The following is a 21,572-nucleotide window of genomic DNA, read 5'->3' as shown; positions in this document are numbered from 1 at the left end:
TTGAGGGTTAAATTAATAAGGAAACATTCACAATAACAACTCTCTTATGAACACATCCCATCTCAGTGTTATTGATAAATTGTCTCAGAGAATAATTCCACTGTTGCTTCACTGAATGCGGCGAGAGAGCGCAAGTCGCTCTCTGCCATGGAGTGCAAAGACACGGGGACTCATCAACACACAAACATTGGGGCCGGTATGTACGGCAGCAGAGCTGCAACGTCGCTGCTGTTGATGTTGCGCTGTTGTTGTTATTGTTGCTGTATGGAAAGTCACCATCATCCATAGAGAAATGTGTAACACTTTTGTAGTCTACTTTTAGGTGCGTGTTGAGCATAACGTAAGCGCGTGAACAAATTCGAACAAAAAGAAAAATTAAAGAAAAAAATATTACTTAGAAGAAGAAAAAATTAATGAAATAAGAGAATAAAACATCAAATAAAGTGAAGTGGAAAATTATTAAAATCACAAATAAAAGAAATTCAATTAATAAAAAAGAAATACTTCACCAGAAAAAAAGGAATTAAAAAATGTAAATTATAATGAAAATAAATTAAAGAAAATTAAATATGAATTAAATCCGCTGAGAAAAAATATCCTTAAGTAATATAAATAAATCCAAAGAAAATTAAATAAATTTTCCATTAAATTAAATAAATAAATAAATTAAGTGTAGTGCTAAATAAAACAAGTGCAACTTTAAAATGTAATGAATTAAAAAATTAGAAGAAAAAAAAATATCTCCAATTTTTTAGTAAATATTGTGTAATGAAAGTGAAAATATAGTATTGAGAACAACAAAGCAAGGAAAAGAAAGAAAACAAGCAAAAAACGACGTAAAGTTTGCCAACAGCTACTGCTACTTCTGTATGTTATAACCCTCCCCCCTTGCCGCTTTACTCCCTGTTGAAAGCCAGAAAAAATGAAAATATAACGTTCTCTTCTTTTTGTTAAATATCACAAAAAAGTTACTCAAAAAATTACTCACAAAAATACATACCAACCCACTAACATACATATACATGCCCATGCATGGTAAAAATTTCTTCTTCTAGTTGGGAAAATGAACCCAATACTTGTATAACAAAAACAATAACACAAGAGAAACTCCTCTTTGTTAGGGAATAAAACAGAGACGACGACGACTACGCCGTCATCACCACTACTACGAAAACATCATTAACGCCGCCGTCATTATCACCGTTCGACATCATTTACGCACAATAGTGGTGAATTATGCCTGCCGCTACTTCTCCGTCTGTTTCGACCCTTCCTGCTGTTATTCAACTATTTTGACGAAGACCAACGACCAGAAGCAGAAGCAGCAACAACAACAAAAACAGCAGCAGGACTTTTAAAGTAAGTGAGAGTAAAAAGCGAAAACTGAAATATGAACTGGGCTGCCATATCAAAATGAAATCCAAAATTTTGTTAAGTTTTCAGATTTCCAGGGATTGAATAAATGCAAGTATGGGAATATAATAATTCAGTTTTGTGGATAATACATAATGGATAAAATATTCACGGAGGGCTGCAAAAAATTAAACATGTTTGTAAATCAAATAATCAGAATATGTGGATAAAATTATCCACATTCGTGGATAAAGTTTTGGATAAAAATATGCACGTTCGTGGATTATGTTTTGGATAAAATTATCCACGTTTGCCGGCAATGTGTGGAAAAAGTTATCCACGTATGTATAGTATAGTGTTTGGATGAAATTATAAACGTTTGTGGATAATGTCATGGATAAAATTATAAACGTTTTGTGTATAATATTTTCGATAAAATTATCCACATTTATGGATAAAATTATCCATGTTTGTGGATAAAATTATAAACGTATATGGATAAAGTTTTGGATTATCTCCGTTGGTGGATAAAATAATTTACGAATGTGGATAATGTTTTTGATATTATTCGCGTTTGTGGATAATATTTTTGATATTATCCGCGTTCGTGGATAATAATAATCCACGTATGTGGATAATGTTTTGGATACAATTATCCACACTTCTGGATACGATTATCCACATTTCTGGATAAAATTGTCCACGGGTGTGGATAAAGTTATCCACGTTTGTGGATAAAATTATCCACGTTTGTGGATAAAATTATACACGTATGTGGATAATGTTTTTGTTAAAATCATCCAAATTTGTGGAAAAAATTATCCACGTTTGTGGATTATATTTTGACCAAATTATCCAAGAAAAATATTTTGGATAAAGTTATCCACGTTTTTGGATAAAATTATAAACGTTTGTAGATAATATTTTGAGGATAAAATTATCCACTTTTTTGATAAAAATTATCCACGTTTGTGGTAAAATTATTCACCTTTTTGGATAAAATAACCCGCGTTTGTGGATAAAATTATCCACGTTTGTGAATAAAATTATCCACGGTTTTGGATAAAATTATCCACGTTTTTGGATAAAATTATCCACGTTTGTGGATAATGTTTTGGATAAAATTATCCACGTTTTGGATAAAATTATCCACACTTCTGGATAAAATTATCCACCTTTGTGGATAAAAAAAATTTCCCACTTATGTAGATAAAATTATCCACGTATGTGGATAATGTTTTTGTTAAAATTAGCCACAATTATCTACGTTCGTGGATTATATTTTGACCAGATTATTCAAGTATAATATTTTGGATAAAATTATCCACGTTTTTGGATAAAATTATAAACGTTTGTAGATAATATTTTGGATAAAATTTTAAACGTTTGTGGACGTTAGAATTATAAACGTTTGTGGATACCGTTTTGGATAAAATTATCCACGTTTGTGGAGAAAATTATAAACATTTGTGAATAATATTTTAGATAAAATTATGCACGTATAAAATTATCCACTTATGTTGGTAATGTTTTAAATAAAATTATACACGTATGTGGATAATGTTTTGGATACAATTATCCAGATTTTTTGGTAAAATATCCACGTGTGTGGATAAAATTATCCACACTTGTGGATAAAATTATCCACACTTGTGGATAAAATTATCCACGTTTGTGGATAAAATATCCACACTTGTGGATAAAAATATTCAGATTTGTGGATAAAATTATCCACGTTCGTATATAAAATTATCCACGTTTGTGCATAAAATTATCCACTTTTGTGGATAAAATTATCCACGTTTGTGGATAACAAAAATCCACGCTTGTGGATAAAAATATCCACATTTCTTAATATAATTATCCACGTTTGTGGATAAGATTTTCCATATTTCTGGATAAAATTATCCACGTTTGCGAAAAATTATCCACGTTTGTGGATAAAATTACCCACGTTTGTGGATAAAATTATCCACGCTTGTGCATAAAATTATCCACATTTGTGGATAAAAATATCCACGTTTGTGCATAATATTATCCACGGGGATAAAATTACCCACGTATGTGGATAAAATTATATACGTATGTGGATAAAATTATCCACGTTTGGGGATAAAACTATCCACTTTTATGGATAAAATTATCCACTTTTATGGATAAAACTATCCACGTTTGTGGATAAAATTATTCACGTTTTTGGATAAAATTATCCACGTTTTTGGATAAAATTGTCCAGGTTTGTGGATAAAATTGTCCACGGGTGTGGATAAAGTTATCCACGTTTTTGGATAAAATTATCCACGTTTGTGGATAAAATTATACACGTATGTGGATAATGTTTTTGTTAAAATCATCCAAATTTGTGGATAAAATAATCCACGTTTGTGGGTAAAATTATTCACCTTTTTGGATAAAATAAACCATGTTTGTGGATAAAATTATCCACGTTTGTGTATAAAATTATTCACGTTTTTGGATAAAATTATCCACGTTTTTGGATAAAATTGTCCAGGTTTGTGGATCAAATTATCCATGTTTGTGGTTAATGTCTTGGACAATTGTGGATAAATTATCCACGTTTGTGGATAAAATTATCCACGCTTGTGCATAAAATTATCCACATTTGTGGATAAAAATATCCACGTTTGTGCATAATATTATCCACGGGGATAAAATTACCCACGTATGTGGATAAAATTATATACGTATGTGGATAAAATGATCCACGTTTGGGGATAAAACTATCCACTTTTATGGATAAAATTATCCACTTTTATGGATAAAACTATCCACGTTTGTGGTGAAAATGTTTTACGTTTTTGGTTAAAAATAATACACGTTTATGGATAATACTATCCACGTTTATGTATAAAATTATCCACATACATATGTGAATAAAATTGTCCACGTATCTGGATAAAATTATCCACGTATGGGGATAAAATTATCCACGTTTGTGGATAAAACTATCAACGTTTGTGGATGATAAAATCCACGTTTATGGATGAAAATATCCACGTTTGTGTATAAAAATGTCCACGTTTGTGGATAAAATTATCAACGTTTGTGGATAAAATTATCCACGTTTTTGGATAAAATTATCCACGTTTGTGGGCAAAAATATCGTTGTATGTGGATAAAATTATCCGCGTTTGTGGATAAAATTATCCACGCTTGTGGATAAAATTATCCACGTTTGCGGATAAAACTATCAACGTTTGTGTATAAAAATATCCACATTTGTGGATGATAAAATCCACGTTTATGGATGAAAATATCCACGTTTGTGTATAAAAATGTCCACGTTTGTGGATAAAATTATCCACGTTTGTGGACAAAAATATCGTCGTATGTGGATAAAATTATCCGCGTTTGTGGATAAAATTATCCACGTTTGTGGATAAAATTATTCACGTTTGTGGATAAAAATATCCACGTTTGTGGATAAAAATATCCACGTTTGTGGATAAAATTATCCATGTTTGTGGATAAAAATATCCACGTTTGTGGATAAAATTATCCACATGTCTGGATAAAATTATCCACGTATGGGGATAAAATTATCCACATATGGGGATAAAATTATCCACGTTTGTGGATAAAATTATCAACGTTTGTGTATAAAAATATCCACGTTTGTGGATAAAAATATCTATGTTTTTGGATAAAATTATCAACGTTAGTGGCTAAAATTATCCACGTTTTTGTATAAAATTATCCACGTTTCTGGACAAAATTATAGATGTATGTGGATAAAAGTATCCGGGTTTGTGGATAAAATTATTCACGTTTGTGGATAAATTTATCCATGTTTTTGGATAAAAATATCCACGTTTGAGGATAAAAATATCCACGTTTGAGGATAAAAATATCCACGTTTGTGGATAAAAATATCTATGTTTTTGGATAAAATTATCAACGTTAGTGGATAAAATTATCCACGTTTTTGTATAAAATTATCCACGTTTCTGGACAAAATTATAGATGTATGTGGATAAAAGTATCCGGGTTTGTGGATAAAATTATTCACGTTTGTGGATAAATTTATCCATGTTTTTGGATAAAAATATCCACGTTTGAGGATAAAAATATCCACGTTTGTGGATAAAAATATCCATGTTTTTGGATAAAATTATCAACGTTAGTGGATAAAATTATCCACGTTTTTGTATAAAATTATCCACGTTTCTGGACAAAATTATAGATGTATGTGGATAAAAGTATCCGGGTTTGTGGATAAAATTATTCACGTTTGTGGATAAATTTATCCATGTTTTTGGATAAAATTATCCACGTTTTTTGGATAAAATTATCCACGTTTTTCTATAAAATTATCCACGTTATTGGATTGAATTATCCAGGTTTGTGGATAAAAATGTCAACATTTGTGATTAATATCTTGGATAGTATTATCCACTTTGTGGATAAAATTATCCACGTTTTTGCATAAAATAATCCACGTTTGTGAATAGGGATTGGGTAAAATAATCTACGTTTGTGAATAAAATTATCCACGTCTGTGGATAATGATTGTGGATAAAATTATCCACGCTTGTGGAAAAATTATCCACGTTTGTTGATAAAATTATCTACGTTTTAGTTAATGTTTTGGATAGAATTATCCACATTTCTGGATAATGTTTTGGATTAAATTATTCACGGTTGTGGGTAATGTTTTGGGTAAAATTATCCACTTTTGTGGATAATGTTGTAGATAAAGCTATCCACGTTTTTGGATAATATTTTGGATAAATTAATACACGTTCGTAAATAAAATTATCCATCTTTTCTGGATAATATTATCCACGTTTGTGGATAATGTCTTGAATAAAATTATACACGAATGTGGATACTATTTTGGATAAAATTATTCACATTTTTGGATAAATAATGTTTTGTAATAAAATTATCCACTTTTGTGGATAAAATCATCTAATTATTTGTGTATAACGGTTTGGATAACATTATTCAAGTTTATTTATAACGTTTTGGATAAAATTAAAATTATAAATAAGGTTTTGGATAAAATACTAACCTGTTTGGATAATGTTTTAAATAAAATTACCCAAGTTTTGGGTAAGGTTTTAGATAAAATTATCCTCGTTTGTGTATAAAATTATCCACGTTTTGTACAAAATTGTCTACTTTCGTAAATAAAATTGTCCTTGTTCTTGGACAAAACTATCCCCTTTTATTGTATTAAATTATACACGCTTGTTTTACATACAATAATAATATGAATAAAAATATCCGCATTTGCGCATAAATTATTTTACGTTTGTTGATAAATTTATCCTTTTATGGAAAAAAAATTATAATATATCTGCGTTTTTGGATAAAATTATCCAGTTACATACTTGGCAACCCTGAACTTTTATAGTTAATGGCCCGTTGTCTGTGTGTGCTTGTTCTTGTCTCTGTATTTGGATTGCGTGCTTTTGATTATTATCGCATCGTTGTTGGTGTTGTTGTAGAACGACGACATTATTTTTGGCTAAGAACAAATGTGTCACTACTTTCGAACTTTGCTTTATAATAATTCACAAGTTGTTTGCCATTTTTTACGACAATATTTCGACGGTTGATGGGTTGATTGCTCTATCACCCCCTTTCCTTTGTGGTTTCACTATGAGGCTACATTGAATATTTTGTCCGAAAGGACACGCGACATTCAAGTGGTTGATGTTTTCAATTTTCATGTTTCTCTCTTCGAACATTTACAAGAGTCACCCAAAGTTGTTGGGGTTTTTTTTTTTGGTTAGTAAATAATATTTGGGAAATCCTTACACACACACACTTATTGGAAATGTATTGTTATTACAAGAAATTGCCATAGTTGTTGTTGTTATTGTTATATTTTGTTTGTTGTACTCTTTTTTGATTTTTTTATGATTTTGCATGGTGCTCTCTCTTTGTTTTGTTTGGAAAAGGATATCTGGGGGAAAATATATATGTCAAATTTTTATTATTGTCTCCTTTTGCTTCTTTCTTTCTTCCCGAATTTCTTTAGTTTTCGCTTTTGTTTCCTTTATGGCCCATAAAATTGGAGATTTCTATTTTGAATTCGTCGTTGTTGTTTCTATTTTATGTTTTTATTGATTAACAATAAAGACTAGAGAATTTGTTTTTGTCTGAAACTCCCCGTTGCAGATACAAGGACTGGAGAAAGGAGTGTTTGGGCCATGCCAAAGGGAAACAATTTATGAGTGGGCAACATTTTAATGGCATTATGTGTTAATCTCACAAAACAGGGAGCAGACTGTGGAATTCTTCAGCATTTTATGAGGTCGTAAAAGTCTTGGAAAAATATTTAGAAACGGCCAAAATAGTGATAGTAAATAAATTGAAGGTCATGTTGAAATAGCAAACAATTCTGGAAATTCTTAGAAACATTTTTGCATAATTTTTTTTTTTCAAAAACTACGTCTTGGCCCATCATTCATCAGTAATTGCCAATATCACCCAAGCAAAGAAAATAAATTCCCAACACGTGTAAATCATTGTCTATCAATCATTGTGGTCATCCATAATCCTCAGGCACACTTTTGGGCCATAAATTAAATTAATAACGCCGGGTAATTACAAGGCGATATTAATAATAATCACCAACCTCCCCTATAAATCGGCTTTGTCATTTCAAGTTTGAAATTTATTGTTTTTCATAAAATGTTCACGTTTTCTTCCTGATCTCAGAATAAACGCAAAGCTTTACAAAGGTTTCCTAGCAGCAAAAACATCATCACCACCAATGCGGTGGTGGTTGTGAGGCTGTGTAAAAAAGCCTCCCTATACCATACACAATTAACCTATTAGTAGCATTGCCAGGTGGAATAACAACAACACAAATTCTTTAAGAGGATTGTTTAATTAGTAACAGACAAATGAATGAATAAATGAATCGTAATTGGTTTGTTGTTGTTATTGTAAACAAGGTTGCTATTTGAAATTCCTTTGAATTTATTCTACAGAAAACAAGTTAAGAAGTATCAGTCGACCGAATAACCAAAATCCTTTCCCCGAATAATTATGTATTAGGGGCATTTTTAGATTTTGGAGGTATGAATTTGCCAACAAACATAGGAGGGAGTAACCTGAAGAAATGGATCAACATAGTCCTGTTTGGAAGTGGGTTTTATTTTGAGAGTAATTTTTATACCCTCAGCATTTATGCTAACGCCTCATCGAAATAATGGTTTTAGACCCCAAGTATGTTTGGACAAAATGTGTTTCAGACAATGGAGTTGATTTAGCTATGTCCGTCTGTCTGTCTGGCTGGCTGGTGCGCACGATAACTCTCGAACGGAGCAACCGAATCGGTTCAAAATTTGGCTTTCGTAATATTTTGTCCAAACTTAGTTTAAGTTCGAAGATGGGTTATATCGGTCCACTCCTACCGGTACCTCCCCCACAAAAGTTCGAAGATGTTCGGAAAATTTGTGCGCACGATAACTCTTGAAGGGAGTAACCGATTTGGTCCATACTTTGCAAACCGTAAAACTTCTACCAAACTTAGATACTGTTTCAATATGGACTCAATCGGTCCACTCCTTCGGGTACCTCCCACACAAAATTTCGAATATGTTCAGTTTAGGACCTGCTCTCGAATCGCTTTGATTTTTGTTGTAGCAACTTGTATTCGCTGTCCCCCATACGATGGTACAAGTTTCATAAGGGGCAAGTCCATACTTTCTGAGAAAATAGCCTGAAAGATGCAAGAAGCCCCTATGGCACCGATGGAGCTCAAGATAACTATCGAACGGATATGCCGATTCGGTCCAAAGTTTTTCTTCGTAATAGCTTAAATTCGAAGATAAGCCATATCGCTCCACTACTTCAGGTACCTCCCCCACATAAGTTTAAAAATGTTCGGAAAAACTGTTCGTACTGTAACTTTTGAAGGGAGTGGCCGAGCAAACAGCCTTAAGGGTGTAAAATCCACTTCCATAATGGTCAATGTCGATCCATTCCTTTAAGTATTTCCTCCGCAAAACTTTTGCTCTTTAAACCCTCCGACCTGTGGTCTGAGAATTTTTTTCTATGGTCTGAGAATTTTTTCTATAGAAAAAAACCTCTCTGACCTGTGGTCTGAGAATTTTTTCTATAGAAAAAAACCCTCTGACCTGTGGTCTGAGAATTTTTTCTATAGAAAAAACCCTCTGTCCTGTGGTCTGAGAATTTTTTCTATAGAAAAATCCTCTGACCTGTGGTCTGAGAATTTTTTCTATAGAAAAATCCTCTGACCTGTGGTCTGAGAATTTTTTCTATAAAAAACCCTCTGACCTGTGGTCTGAGAATTTTTTCTATAGAAAAATCCCTCTGACCTGTGTTCTGAGAATTTTTTCTGTAGAAAAAACCCTCTGACCTGTGTTCTGAGAATTTTTTCTGTAGAAAAAACCCTCTGACCTGTGTTCTGAGAATTTTTTCTGTAGAAAAAACCCTCTGACCTGTGTTCTGAGAATTCTTTCTATAGAAAAAAACCCTCTGACCTGTGGTCTGAGAATTTTTTCTATAGAAAAAACCCTCTGTCCTGTGGTCTGAGAATTTTTTCTATAGAAAAAAACCCTCTGACCTGTGGTCTGAGAATTTTTTCTATACGAAAAAACCCTCTTACCTGTGGTCTGAGAATTTTTTCTATACGAAAAAACCCTCTTACCTGTGGTCTGAGAATTTTTTCTATACGAAAAAACCCTCTGACCTGTGGTCTGAGAATTTTTTCTATAGAAAAAACCCTCTGACCTGTGGTCTGAGAATTTTTTCTATAGAAAAAACCCTCTGACCTGTGGTCTGAGAATTTTTTCTATAGAAAAAACCCTCTGACCTGTGGTCTGAGAATTTTTTCTATAGAAAAAACCCTCTGACCTGTGGTCTGAGAATTTTTTCTATAGAAAAAACCCTCTGACCTGTGGTCTGAGAATTTTTTCTATAGAAAAAACCCTCTGACCTGTGGTCTGAGAATTTTTTCTATAGAAAAAACCCTCTGACCTGTGGTCTGAGAATTTTTTCTATAGAAAAAACCCTCTGACCTGTGGTCTGAGAATTTTTTCTATAGAAAAAACCCTCTGACCTGTGGTCTGAGAATTTTTTCTATAGAAAAAACCCTCTGACCTGTGGTCTGAGAATTTTTTCTATAGAAAAAACCCTCTGACCTGTGGTCTGAGAATTTTTTCTATAGAAAAAACCCTCTGACCTGTGGTCTGAGAATTTTTTCTATAGAAAAAACCCTCTGACCTGTGGTCTGAGAATTTTTTCTATAGAAAAAACCCTCTGACCTGTGGTCTGAGAATTTTTTCTATAGAAAAAACCCTCTGACCTGTGGTCTGAGAATTTTTTCTATAGAAAAAACCATCTGACCTGTGGTCTGAGAATTTTTTCTATAGAAAAAACCCTCTGACCTGTGGTCTGAGAATTTTTTCTATAGAAAAAACCCTCTGACCTGTGGTCTGAGAATTTTTTCTATAGAAAAAACCCTCTGACCTGTGGTCTGAGAATTTTTTCTACAGGAAAAACCCTCTGACCTGTGGTCTGAGAATTTTTTCTACAGGAAAAACCCTCTGACCTGTGGTCTGAGAATTTTTTCTACAGGAAAAACCCTCTGACCTGTGGTCTGAGAATTTTTTCCTACAGGAAAAACCCTCTGACCTGTGGTCTGAGAATTTTTTCTACAGGAAAAACCCTCTGACCTGTGGTCTGAGAATTTTTTCTACAGGAAAAACCCTCTGACCTGTGGTCTGAGAATTTTTTCTACAGGAAAAACCCTCTGACCTGTGGTCTGAGAATTTTTTCTACAGGAAAAACCCTCTGACCTGTGGTCTGAGAATTTTTTCTACAGGAAAAACCCTCTGACCTGTGGTCTGAGAATTTTTTCTACAGGAAAAACCCTCTGACCTGTGGTCTGAGAATTTTTTCTACAGGAAAAACCCTCTGACCTGTGGTCTGAGAATTTTTTCTACAGGAAAAACCCTCTGACCTGTGGTCTGAGAATTTTTTCTACAGGAAAAACCCTCTGACCTGTGGTCTGAGAATTTTTTCTATAGAAAAACCCTCTGACCGATGGTCTGAGAATTTTTTCTATAGAAAAAAAAACCCTCTGACCGGTGGTCTGAGAATTTTTTCTATAGAAAAAACCCCAACCTGTGGTCGGAGAATTTTTTCTATAGAAAAAACCATCTGACCTTTGGTCTGAGAATTTTTTCTATAGAACAAGTTTCCCGGAACTGATCAAATCCGACCATTTTTCGTTTGGGAGTAAATCCCAAACAGAAAACATTGTTTATATTCCGACTTTGCTGCCAGTGACAGGTATGAAAGTAAATGAGACCAACCAACAAATATACATAAATAAACAAACGACAATGTAAACATAAATATTCGAATGTAATGAGTTGGAAACGTACACCAGACACACACCACACTCACAAAAATAAATAATTTTTGTGTAATAAATGCTCTTTGTACTAATTACAAATACTGGCATTTTTGTTATAGCGCCGGATATCCGGCACGTTAATATCCAATTTACAATTTGTCCTTCATGCGGCAGTCAGCAAGCGGCTCACAATGATAATTTGTATGATTATATTCGTATTCACACACTCGGATTTAAAACAAAAGCTTTTGACACACATCATCATAATTTGTGCGTGATATTCTTGTTGGTCTGCAGCTGACTGGATGACAGCTTGAATAGTAACAGCGCTGGTGGGAATGTGTTGTTGGAAACAAACAAAAATGAAATTTTAAATATTTAAGATCTCTGCGTTTTTTGTTGTTTGTAATTTCATAAATATTTAAGTGTAGGTTCGTCTTCCCAGAATTTGGCATTGCTCCAAGGTTTGTGTGAGATATGAGATATCTGTGGCGTCGGAACTAATTAATGTTCTTTATTACGTTTTATGGTAATCTCTTGTCAACAGTTAAAAAGATGAGCAACAAATTTCCAGGATATTCTTCTTCCCTTACTTTGAGTATCACATGTCCTAATGACAAAGATAAACTATAGTCTAGCTACTCATCATTTCGCTTTAAATGTATGTGGGGTAGGGGCTGAAATGTGGCACAAAAATTATGATTAGTCATGTAGAAGACTCCACGAAATCCCAAAATTCTTTAATTTTAACAAGCTGACACATATAAGTTGCTACCATTTGTCGAGGGCGGAAGCGAAACAGAAAACAGACAAAAAAGTCCTTCAAAGGACAAAATAACAGCAAAGATACACATTTTCAAATAACAATACAATGGGCCAAGGAAAACACGTTTTTCCCACAGAAAAATTTTTCAGATCACAGTTCTGAGGATTTTTTCCATAGAAAAGACTCTGAACATGTCAGAGAATGTTTTTTTTTCGAATTCTCAGACCACAGTTCATAGAAAATATTCTCAGACCACAGGACTGAGGATTTTTTCTATAGAAAAAATTCTCAGACCACAGGTCAGAGGGTTTTTTCTATAGAAAAAGACCACAGGTCAGAGGGGTTTTTCTATAGAAAAAATTCTCAGACCACAGGTCAGAGGGTTTTTTTCTATAGAAAAAATTCTCAGACCACAGGTCAGATGGTTTTTTCTATAGAAAAAATTCTCCGACCACAGGTCAGAGGGTTTTTTCTATAGAAAAATTTCTCCGACCACAGGTCAGAGGGTTTTTTCTATAGAAAAATTTCTCCGACCACAGGTCAGAGGGTTTTTTCTATAGAAAAATTTCTCCGACCACAGGTCAGAGGGTTTTTTCTATAGAAAAAATTCTCCGACCAAAGGTCAGAGGGTTTTTTCTATAGAAAAAATTCTCCGACCACAGGTCAGAGGGTTTTTTCTATAGAAAAAATTCTCCGACCACAGGTCAGAGGGTTTTTTCTATAGAAAAAATTCTCCGACCACAGGTCAGAGGGTTTTTTCTATAGAAAAAATTCTCCGACCACAGGTCAGAGGGTTTTTTCTATAGAAAAAATTCTCCGACCACAGGTCAGAGGGTTTTTTCTATAGAAAAAATTCTCCGACCACAGGTCAGAGGGTTTTTTCTATAGAAAAAATTCTCCGACCACAGGTCAGAGGGTTTTTTCTATAGAAAAAATTCTCCGACCACAGGTCAGAGGGTTTTTTCTATAGAAAAAATTCTCCGACCACAGGTCAGAGGATTTTTTCCATAGAAAAAATTCTCAGACCACAGGACTGAGGATTTTTTCCATAGAAAAAATTCTCAGACCACAGGACTGAGGATTTTTTCCATAGAAAAAATTCTCAGACCACAGGACTGAGGATTTTTTCCATAGAAAAAATTCTCAGACCACAGGACTGAGGATTTTTTCCATAGAAAAAATTCTCAGACCACAGGACTGAGGATTTTTTCCATAGAAAAAATTCTCAGACCACAGGACTGAGGATTTTTTCCATAGAAAAAATTCTCAGACCACAGGACTGAGGATTTTTTCCATAGAAAAAATTCTCAGACCACAGGACTGAGGATTTTTTCCATAGAAAAAATTCTCAGACCACAGGACTGAGGATTTTTTCCATAGAAAAAATTCTCAGACCACAGGACTGAGGATTTTTTCCATAGAAAAAATTCTCAGACCACAGGACTGAGGATTTTTTCCATAGAAAAAATTCTCAGACCACAGGACTGAGGATTTTTTCCATAGAAAAAATTCTCAGACCACAGGACTGAGGATTTTTTCCATAGAAAAAATTCTCAGACCACAGGACTGAGGATTTTTTCCATAGAAAAAATTCTCAGACCACAGGACTGAGGATTTTTTCCATAGAAAAAATTCTCAGACCACAGGACTGAGGATTTTTTCCATAGAAAAAATTCTCAGACCACAGGACTGAGGATTTTTTCCATAGAAAAAATTCTCAGACCACAGGACTGAGGATTTTTTCCATAGAAAAAATTCTCAGACCACAGGACTGAGGATTTTTTCCATAGAAAAAATTCTCAGACCACAGGACTGAGGATTTTTTCCATAGAAAAAATTCTCAGACCACAGGACTGAGGATTTTTTCCATAGAAAAAATTCTCAGACCACAGGACTGAGGATTTTTTCCATAGAAAAAATTCTCAGACCACAGGACTGAGGATTTTTTCCATAGAAAAAATTCTCAGACCACAGGACTGAGGATTTTTTCCATAGAAAAAATTCTCAGACCACAGGACTGAGGATTTTTTCCATAGAAAAAATTCTCAGACCACAGGACTGAGGATTTTTTCCATAGAAAAATTCTCAGACCACAGGACTGAGGATTTTTTCCATAGAAAAAATTCTCAGACCACAGGACTTAGGATTTTTTCCATAGAAAAAATTCTCAGACCACAGGACTGAGGATTTTTTCCATAGAAAAAATTCTCAGACCACAGGACTGAGGATTTTTTCCATAGAAAAAACTCTCAGACCACAGGACTGAGGATTTTTTCCATAGAAAAAATTCTCAGACCACAGGACTGAGGATTTTTTCCATAGGAAATATTCTCAGACCACAGGCCAGAGGGTTTTTTCTATAGAAAAATTGTTCAAGCCGCGGGTCTAAGGATTTCTTATAGAAAAAGGACGGCTCTTAAAATAACAGTATCATGGCGCATACGTTTTGACATAACTTATACGTACCATGAACCAAAAATTCTTGAAAATTTTACTTTTTGTGGAATTATAGACCACTGTCATATAAGCTTTCTGTCAACACATTTCTGTAAATCCAAGGGAATTTCACATACTTTAAGTTTTGAAATTCGAACAACTAAAAAGAAAAGAAAAAACCAGCGATGAGCATCATCAGTTCATACCATGCCAGTAGATGGATGTAAAGTATGGAAGCTGTTGCAGCTCGCGATCCCCATGGTGCAGCCACAGCATAAATTGTTGATGATGATGTTGTTACTTTTGCCTTGTGTGTTGTACTTGTAGTTCACTATAATGCAGGTTGACAGTGTGAATAAAAAGTTAATGTAGATGTAAGCGGCGTCACATAATTTTGAGTGTGAGTGTGTTCGAGATTCTTTGTTTCTTTGTGTGAAGCGGAACAAAAACCACCCCGTTATCATACATGGCCAAACAAAACACTTGTGGTTTTAACAACAAGTAAACAAAAAATGTATTTCAAATGAAAGGAAAACCAGTAACAACGTAAAAGCATGGAGAATGAAATATTATTTCATAGCCCAGAAAAGGGAATACCATTAAAAGCTTAAAACACACTTGTTAAAATTTCCAAAAAATATGTTACAGCAGATATGAGAGGATGTGCATATTTAATAGTTACGCTGACTAGTCGTTGCTTCTTCCTTTATAAATAGCTTGGCTTTGTGTGTTGTGGCTCGCAGGAAAATCAAATATTAAAGAATTGAAGTTGAGTAAGTGGTCGTTAAGTTAGCTTTTTGTGGTTATTTCCCCGAAAATCATAATACCACAGCAGCCTTCAAGGCACTAACCTTAATGGTTTAACATCCATATGGTTAAATTGTGTTGTGAACGCACTTTCTCACACATCCTGAAATTGCATAGTCGATGTTATGCCCTGAGTGAAAGTGTATAAAGCCACCACAACATTCGTAGACCCCTCACATTTGCTATGGTAGCTAAGGAGAAACCATTAACGCAAATGTACGCAGCCAGCTATACACATCACCTGATTACAATTTCACAAATGTGCGGCAGGCATGCAATATGGTGCTTAATATTGTAGTGAATTTGTATTTGGGTCCCACTTTACTCTATAACCAAAATTTGTCTATTTTGTGATTCAAATAGCGATGTGTAAATCCAAAGACAATTTTGTGTATATTAGGCGTACAATTTTTTCTATGGAAAAAATCCTCAGAACTGTGGTCTGAGAATTTTTTCTATGGAAAAAACCCTCAGAACTGTTGTCTGAAAATTTTTTTATGGAAAAAATCCTCAGTACCATGATCTGAGAATTGTTTCTATGGAAATATCCTCAAAACTGAGGTCTGTGAATTTTTTCTATGGAAAAAGTCCTCAGTCCTGTTGTCTGAGAAATTTTTCTCTGGCATAAATCCGTAGTCCTGTGGTCTGAGAATTTTTTCCAAGGAAAAAATCCTCAGAACTGTGGTCTGAGAATTTTTTCTATGGAAAAAATCCTCAGAACTGTGGTCTGAGAATTTTTTCTATGGAAAAAATCCTCAGAACTGTGGTCTGAGAATTTTTTCTATGGAAAAAATCCTCAGAACTGTGGTCTGAGAATTTTTTCTATGGAAAAAATCCTCAGAACTGTGGTCTGAGAATTTTTTCTATGGAAAAAATCCTCAGAACTGTGGTCTGAGAATTTTTTCTATGGAAAAAATCCTCAGAACTGTTGTCTGAGAATTTTTTCTATGGAAAAAATCCTCAGAACTGTGGTCTGAGAATTTTTTCTATGGAAAAAATCCTCAGAACTGTGGTCTGAGAATTTTTTCTATGGAAAAAATCCTCAGAACTGTGGTCTGAGAATTTTTTCTATGGAAAAAATCCTCAGAACTGTGGTCTGAGAATTTTTTCTATGGAAAAAATCCTCAGAACTGTGGTCTGAGAATTTTTTCTATGGAAAAAATCCTCAGAACTGTGGTCTGAGAATTTTTTCTATGGAAAAAATCCTCAGAACTGTGGTCTGAGAATTTTTTCTATGGAAAAAATCCTCAGAACTGTGGTCTGAGAATTTTTTCTATGGAAAAAATCCTCAGAACTGTGGTCTGAGAATTATTGCTATGGAAAAAATCCTCAGTCCTGTGGTCTGAGAATTATTGCTATGGAAAAAATCCTCAGAGCTGTGGTCTGAGAATTATTGCTATGGAAAAAATCCTCAGTCCTGTGGTCTGAGAATTATTGCTATGGAAAAAATCCTCAGTCCTGTGGTCTGAGAATTATTGCTATGGAAAAAATCCTCAGTCCTGTGGGCTGAGAATTTTTTCTATAGAAAAAATCCTCAGTCCTGTGGTCTGAGAATTTTTTCTATAGAAAAAATCCTCAGTCCTGTGGTCTGAGAATTTTTTCTATAGAAAAAATCCTCAGTCCTGTGGTCTGAGAATTTTTTCTATGGAAAAAATCCTCAGTCCTGTGGTCTGAGAATTTTTTCTATAGAAAAAATCTTCAGTCTTTTTGTCTGCAATTTTTTTTTCTGTGGAAAATTCCTCAGAACTGTGCTCTGATAATGTTTTCGGTTGAAAATATCCTCAGAACTGAGGTTTGAGGAATTTTTCTATGGAAAAAATCCTCAGAACTGAGGTCTGAGGAATTTTTCTATGGAAAAAATCCTCAGAACTGTGGTCTGAGAATTTTTTCTATGGAAAAAATCCTCAGAACTGTGGTCTGAGAATTTTTTCTATGGAAAAAATCCTCAGAACTGTGGTCTGAGAATTTTTTCTATGGAAAAAATCCTCAGAACTGTGGTCTGAGAATTTTTTCTATGGAAAAAATCCTCAGAACTGTGGTCTGAGAATTTTTTCTATGGAAAAAATCCTCAGAACTGTGGTCTGAGAATTTTTTCTATGGAAAAAATCCTCAGAACTGTGGTCTGAGAATTTTTTCTATGGAAAAAATCCTCAGAACTGTGGTCTGAGAATTTTTTCTATGGAAAAAATCCTCAGAACTGTGGTCTGAGAATTTTTTCTATGGAAAAAATCCTCAGAACTGTGGTCTGAGAATTTTTTCTATGGAAAAAATCCTCAGAACTGTGGTCTGAGAATTTTTTCTATGGAAAAAATCCTCAGAACTGTGGTCTGAGAATTTTTTCTATGGAAAAAATCCTCAGAACTGTGGTCTGAGAATTTTTTCTATAGAAAAAATCCTCAGAACTGTGGTCTGAGAATTTTTTCTATGGAAAAAAAATCCTCAGAACTGTGGTGTGAGAATTTTTTCTATGGAAAAAAATCCTCAGAACTGTGGTGTGAGAAATTTTTCTATGGAAAAAAATCCTCAGAACTGTGGTGTGAAAATTTTTTCTATGGAAAAAAATCCTCAGAACTGTGGTGTTAGAATTTTTTCTATGGAAAAAAATCCTCAGAACTGTGGTGTGAGAATTTTTTCTATGGAAAAAATCCTCCGAACTGTGGTCTGAGAATTTTTTCTATGGAAAAAAATCATCAGTCCTGTGGTCTGAGATTTTTTTTCTATGGAAAAAATCCTCCAAACTGTGGTCTGAGAATTTTTTCTGTGGAAAAAATCCTCCAAACTGTGGTCTGAGAATTTTTTCTATGGAAAAAAATCCTCAGTCCTGTGGTCTGAGTATTTTTTCTATGGAAAAAATCCTCAGTCCTGTGGTCTGAGAATTTTTTCTGTGGAAAAAATCCTCAATCCTGTGGTCTGAGAATTTTTTCTATGGAAAAAATCCTTAGTCCTGTGGTCTGAGAATTTTTTCTATGGAAAAAATCTTCAGTCCTGTGGTCTGAGAATTTTTTCTATGGAAAAAATCCTCAGTCCTGTGAAAAAAATCAGAACATTTTTCTATATTAAAAATCTTGAGATCTGTTATCTGCCAAAAAAGGTTCCACTAAATCTTACGTCTACAATGAAATATTCTTCCACTCCTGGGTACTACGTACGTATACGTGTTGTCGCCAATAATACGTCATAGAGTCCCTATTACAAAATATAGTGTCTCTTTCTCCCTCTTCTTCGTCAAAGTTCAACATTCTACTGCTATTCCATTTCCATACAATTGTACATTTATTATTCTCAGTTTAGTTGCGTTGGTAAACTTTATTCCATTCAATGGTTGCTTGGTAAACTCTCTTGTTTGTTTTTCATTGTTCTTGTTCCCATTTTGAAAAAGTTGAGAAAAACAAAAGCACACATAGCAAATGGCATTACCTTGTCATGTGGCATTCGCGTCTGTTAGGATTAACATAGGTGTGTGTTGTGCGTTAAAAACTCAGTGACAATGTTTTTTGTTTGGTTTGCTTTCGTTGAATGTTTTGTTTTTGGTTATACAAAAGTATCAAATGACAATATAGCTTAAATTACAAAATAAAAAAACAAGCAAAACGAACGTAAAGTGCCACCGTTTTTTGTGTGAAGAGAATTGCCCTACGAAATTCCGTAGAAAACAAAAACTTCCATGATTTCACAAACATTTCAAAAGTTTTTGTTAGCTGAATTAAAATTGCTCGACCAATGTGTTTTAAGAGATAATGAAATTTCGGCTCTGTAGAGCGTATAACTGGTGTCAAAACGTATACGACACAGATTTCCAAAACAATTATTTTATGTATGGCAAATTTTTTCGCATATAAAGAAAAATTAAGTATTTTAAGCCGGAGCAGATGTCGGAGAATTTTTTCATAGAAAAAATCAAGAACCACTAGCCATCATAGGAAAAATTCTAGGACCACTTGTCAGAGTTTTATTCCCATGGAAAAGTTTAGAGACCGCAACATAAGAGATTTATCCCATAGAAAAATTCTCGATCCAACGGGCATAATTATTTTCTTTCCCTTTATTATTTTCTTTTCTAGTTTACAAATTGTTCATAGATCCCATTAGCTTATACGTGCTGCTACCCATAATACGCCCCATGGTACCAAATTAATTTATTTATTATTAATGTGTTTTTTTGTTAGAATTATTTCGTATAACTTTTATTGGACACTCAAATTCACTTAGTGTCCTTCAAACAAAAATCAGAAAATTTTATATGCATGTATTTGTAATATAAACCTTTACAAATGTATGAGTTTATTCCAGCTATGCCTAGGAGTGAGTGAGCATGTTGAATCTTTTCTCCCCAAATTCAATATGCCCACATACATATATGTTAAATATTTGCCAGACAAGTTAATACAAAAAAAAAAAAAAAAAGATAGCCAGGCGTCTGATAGACGGCCATACTATCTCTTGGACCATTTATTGTCATTACCTTTTTCTAGGGCAAAAGTGAAAGGGAAATAGACACACACGCACTCTCATTTTATGACTCAACATATTAAATAAATATGACACATATTTACGAAAGAGATAAACCCCCCTACACACGGGCAAATAAACACAATGGTTATAAAGGATAGCAGGATACCTTTACCCACATCCTTCTAGAATGTTTCTCTATATAAGTATTCCATCTACATAAAATAGGAAATTTACTTTGATATTGAATATAGAAAGCAACCTTTCTGCTTGCCCAATTACCATTGGCATAAAACAGCAGCGCAATCATCAAACCACCTCCATCACTTCCTTGACGTCTACCAATGGGCATTAATATCATCCACAACTATAACAATCTCTTGAATAATTTATATTTCAATTGAGAAGTTTTCTTCCATATTTTTGGGGGTTTATTTTCTGTCTGTCTCTTTCTCTCAGGCATTATTATAATTTTCTCTGTCAGTGTTATTGTTATGGCTTACCTTTTTGGGCTTTGATTGAAGGTAATTTTTGGGGGGAAATTTAAGGTTAAGTGAATGAAAGTAGAAGCTCGTTTCCTCGTAGTTTAGTTCATACAAATATATCCGTAACTAATCCAATGATAAAAAATCGTATGAAGCATTAAAAAATTACACACTTGGAAGTGAAAAAATATTCATGAACAAACATGGATTGTAGAAATTGCAGTGGTTATTAAATTATAAACTTGATAGCCTCTAATCAAAATGATTGGTACTACCGTACGCAAACGTGTTGACAACAGTAATACGCACCAGTGTTTCTGATAGAAAATTGAATCAGTTTGCAGTGAAACATAAAGCAAAATATTCCTTTAGAAAAAAATCCTCATAACTGGGGTCTCAGAATATTTCCTGCAGGAAAAATCTCCAGAACTGTGGTTTGAAATTTTTTTCTATGGAAAAAAACTTCAGAACTGCGGTCTGAAAATTTTTTCTATGGAAAAACTCCTCACAACTCCTCCTCTATGGAAAAAATCCTCAGAACTGTGTTCTGAAAATTTTTTCTATGGAAAAAAATCCTCAAAACTTTGCTCCGAAAATTTTTTCTATGGAAAATATCTTCAGAACTGTGTTCTGAAAATTTTTTCTATCGAAAAAATCCTCAGAACTGTGTTCTGAAAATTTGTTCTATGGTAAAAATTTTCAGAATTGTGTTGTGAAAATTTTTTCTTTGGAAAAAATCCTCAGAACTGTGTTGTGAAAATTTTTTCTATGGAAAAAATCCTCAGAACTGTGTTGTGAAAATTTTTTCTATGGAAAAAATCCTCAGAACTGTGTTGTGAAAATTTTTTCTATGGAAAAAATCCTCAGAACTGTGTTGTGAAAATTTTTTCTATGGAAAAAATCCTCAGAA

The 21,572-nt window shown here is 33.7% G+C and overlaps 1 protein-coding gene across 1 annotated transcript in view; it reads left to right on the top strand.

Annotated features, from left to right (window-relative positions):
• Nucleotides 1–307: 307 nt before the first annotated feature.
• Nucleotides 308–21,572, top strand: part of eag (potassium voltage-gated channel protein ether a go-go) — a 238,467-nt gene continuing 217,202 nt past the window's right edge. The window contains exon 1 of the mRNA XM_073972866.1: nt 308–1,363. The gene's annotated coding sequence lies outside the window, so the exon portion shown is untranslated. The remainder of the gene's footprint in view (nt 1,364–21,572) is intronic.

The sequence above is a fragment of the Musca autumnalis genome, unplaced genomic scaffold (assembly GCF_047663935.1).
Source record: "Musca autumnalis isolate F117 unplaced genomic scaffold, ASM4766393v1 scaffold_3, whole genome shotgun sequence".
NCBI lineage: Eukaryota > Metazoa > Arthropoda > Insecta > Diptera > Muscidae > Musca > Musca autumnalis.
This window is presented reverse-complemented; position numbering and strand designations above follow the sequence as displayed.